The following is a 3433-nucleotide window of genomic DNA, read 5'->3' as shown; positions in this document are numbered from 1 at the left end:
GGCACCATTCTGGGCGTTTAACGCCAGGATGACACTAGAGGGAAGATTTTGTTTTTAATTCACATTTTTTTCAAGTTTTCATAATTTTTCAAAATCAAATCTTTTTCAAATCATATCTTTTCAATCATATATTTTCAAAATCAATTTCTTTCCATTTTCAAAAATACTTGCTAACAATTAATGATTTGATTCAAAACTTTCAAGTGTGTTGCCTTTTCTGTTAAGAAAGGTTTAATGTCTGAATCATATCTTTTAAATTTCTTGTTAGCCAAGTCATTAATTTTAAAAATCAAATCTTTTTTTTAATTGTTTTTCAATCACATCTTTTCAATCATATCTTTTTAAAACCACACCTTTTCAATCATATCTTCTTAATCACATCTTTTTCAAAATAGTTTTCAATCATATCTTTTTGATTTCTAATTTCAAAAATCTTTTTTTCAAAAATCACTTTATTTCTTTCCCAACTTCAAATTTCGAAAATCATTCATCAAGTTTTCAAAATTTTCTTTTAATTATTTCAAAATCTTTTTAATTTATTTTCAAAAATTCTTCCCCTCTTCTCACATCCTTCTATTTAAGGACTAACACTCCTCCACTATCAATAATTCGAACTCTATCCCTCTTGATAAGTTCGAATTCTTCTCCTTCTACCTCCTCCTTCTATTCTTCTTTTCCTCTGACACCTCAAGGAATCTCTATACTGTGACATAGAGGATTCCCTACTTTTTTGTTCTCTTCTCTTTCATATGAGCAGGAACAAAGATAAAGGCATACTTGTTCAAGCTGACCCTGAACCTGAAAGGACCTTGAAGAGAAAGCTAAAAGAAGCTAAGGCACAACTCTCTGAAGAGGACCTAACAGAAATCTTCAAACTAGAAGAAGATATGGCAGCCGAAAACAACAACAATGCCAACAATGCAAGGAAAGTGCTTGGTGACTTTACTGCACCTACTCCCGACTTCTATGGGAGAAGCATCTCAATCCCTGCCATTGGAGCAAACAACTTTGAGCTGAAGCCTCAATTAGTTTCTCTAATGCAACAGAACTGCAAGTTTCATGGACTTCCATTGGAAGATCCTCATCAGTTTTTAGCTGAATTCTTGTAAATCTGTGACACTGTCAAGACCAATGGGGTTGACCCTGAGGTCTACAGACTTATGCTATTCCCTTTTGCTGTAAAAGACAGAGCTAGGATATGGTTGGACTCACAACCTAAAGAAAGCCTGAACTCTTGGGAAAAGCTAGTCAATGCCTTCTTGGCAAAGTTCTTTCCACCTCAAAAATTGAGTAAGCTTAGAGTGGAAGTCCAAACCTTCAGACAGAAGGAAGGTGAATCCCTCTATGAAGCTTGGGAAAGATACAAACAATTGATCAGAAAGTGTCCTTCTGACATGCTTTCTAAATGGAGCATCATAGGTATCTTCTATGATGGTCTATCTGAACTGTCCAAGATTTCATTGGACAGCTCTGCTGGAGGATCTCTTCATCTGAAGAAGACGCCTGCAGAAGCTCAGGAACTCATTGAAATGGTTGTAAATAACCAATTCATGTACACTTCTGAGAGGAATCCTGTGAATAATGGGACAAGTCAGAAGAAGGGAGTTCTTGAGATTGATACTCTGAATGCCATATTGGCTCAGAATAAAATATTAACCCAACAAGTTAATATGATTTCTCAGAGTCTGTCTGGAATGCAAGCAGCAACAGGCAGTACTAAGGAAGCTTCCTCTGAGGAAGAAGCTTATGATCCTGAGAACCTAGCAATGGAAGAGGTAAATTACATGGGAGAATCCTATGGAAACACCTACAATCCTTCATGGAGAAATCATCCAAATCTCTCATGGAAGGACCAACAGAGGCCTCAACAAGGCTTCAACAACAATAATGTTGGAAGAAATAGGTTTAGCAATGGCAAGCCTTTTCCATCATCTTCTCAGCAACAGACAGAGAATTCTGAGCAGAGGCACTCTGACTTAGCAACCATGGTCTCTGATCTGATTAAAACCACTCAAAGTTTCATGATTGAAACAAGGTCCTAGAAACTTGGAGGCACAAGTGGGTCAGCTGAGTAAGAAAGTTACTGAACTCCCTCCTAGTACTCTTCCAAGCAATACAGAAGAAAATCCAAAAGGAGAGTGCAAAGCCATCAACATGGCCGAATTTGGAGAGGAAGAAGAGGCAGTGATCGCCATTGAGGAAGACCTCAATGGACATCCACTGGCCTCCAATGAGTTCCCTAATGAAGAACCATGGGAATCTGAGGCTCACACTGAGACCATAGAGATTCCATTGGATTTACTTCTGCCATTCATGAGCTCTGGTGAGTATTCTTCCTCTGAAGAGGATGAAGATGTTACTGAAGAGCAAGTTGCTAAGTACCTTGGAGCAATCATGAAGCTAAATGACAAGTTATTTGGTAATGAGACTTGGGAGGATGAACCCCCTTTGCTCACCAAAGAACTGGATGACTTGACTAGGCAGAGATTACCTCAAAAGAGACAAGATCCTGGAAAGTTCTCAATACCTTGTACCATAGGCACCATGACCTTTGAGAAGGCTCTGTGTGACCTAGGGTCAAGTGTAAACCTCATGCCTCTCTCTGTAATGGAGAAGCTAGGGATCTTTGAGGTACAAGCTGCAAGAATCTCACTAGAGATGGCAGACAATTCAAGAAAACAGGCTTATGGACTTGTAGAGGATGTCTTGGTAAAGGTTGAAGACCACTACATCCCTACTGATTTCATAGTCCTAGAGACTGGAAAGTGCATGGATGAATCCATCATCCTTGGCAGACCCTTCCTAGCCACAGCAAAGGCTGTGATTGATGTTGACAGAGGAGAATTGATCATTCAAGTGAATGAAGACTCCCTTGTGTTTAAGGCTCAAGGATATCTCTCTACAACCATGGAGAGGAAGCATGAAGAGCTTCTCTCAAAACAGAGTCAAACAGAGCCCCCACAGTCAAACTCTAAGTTTGGTGTTGGGAGGCCACAACCAAACTCTAAGTTTGGTGTTGAACCCCCACATTCAAACTCTAAGTTTGGTGTTAGGAGGTTCCAACATTGCTCTGAACATCTGTGAGGCTCCATGAGAGCCCACTGTCAAGCTACTGACATTAAAGAAGCGCTTGTTGGGAAGCAACCCAATTCTATTATATCTATCTATTTTCCATTGTTATTTTATATTTTCTGTAGGTTGATGATCATGTGAAGTCACAAAAACAATTGAAAAAGCAAAAACAGAATGAAAAACAGAGAAAAAAATAGCACACCCTGGAGGAAAAGCTTGCTGGCGTTTTAACGCCAGAAAGGGGCACCAGACTGGCGTTTAACGCCAGGAATGGGCAAGGAGTTGGCGTTAAACGCCAGAAAAGGGCAGCAGCCCGGCGTTTAACGCCAGAATTGGCAGAAAGGGTGTTTTTGCATGCCAC

General features: G+C 39.7%; 1 non-coding gene across 1 annotated transcript; it reads right to left on the bottom strand.

The window, feature by feature from the left end:
- Positions 1-1292: 1292 nt before the first annotated feature.
- Positions 1293-1400, bottom strand: LOC148573290 (small nucleolar RNA R71). The gene has a single exon (XR_015906092.1). It is a non-coding gene; the product is annotated as a small nucleolar RNA R71 (small nucleolar RNA).
- Between the last annotated feature and the right edge of the window lie 2033 nt (positions 1401-3433).

Source organism: Arachis ipaensis, chromosome B2 (assembly GCF_059453495.1).
Source record: "Arachis ipaensis isolate K30076 ecotype BB chromosome B2, ASM5945349v1, whole genome shotgun sequence".
Classification (NCBI taxonomy): Eukaryota; Viridiplantae; Streptophyta; class Magnoliopsida; order Fabales; family Fabaceae; genus Arachis; species Arachis ipaensis.
This window is presented reverse-complemented; position numbering and strand designations above follow the sequence as displayed.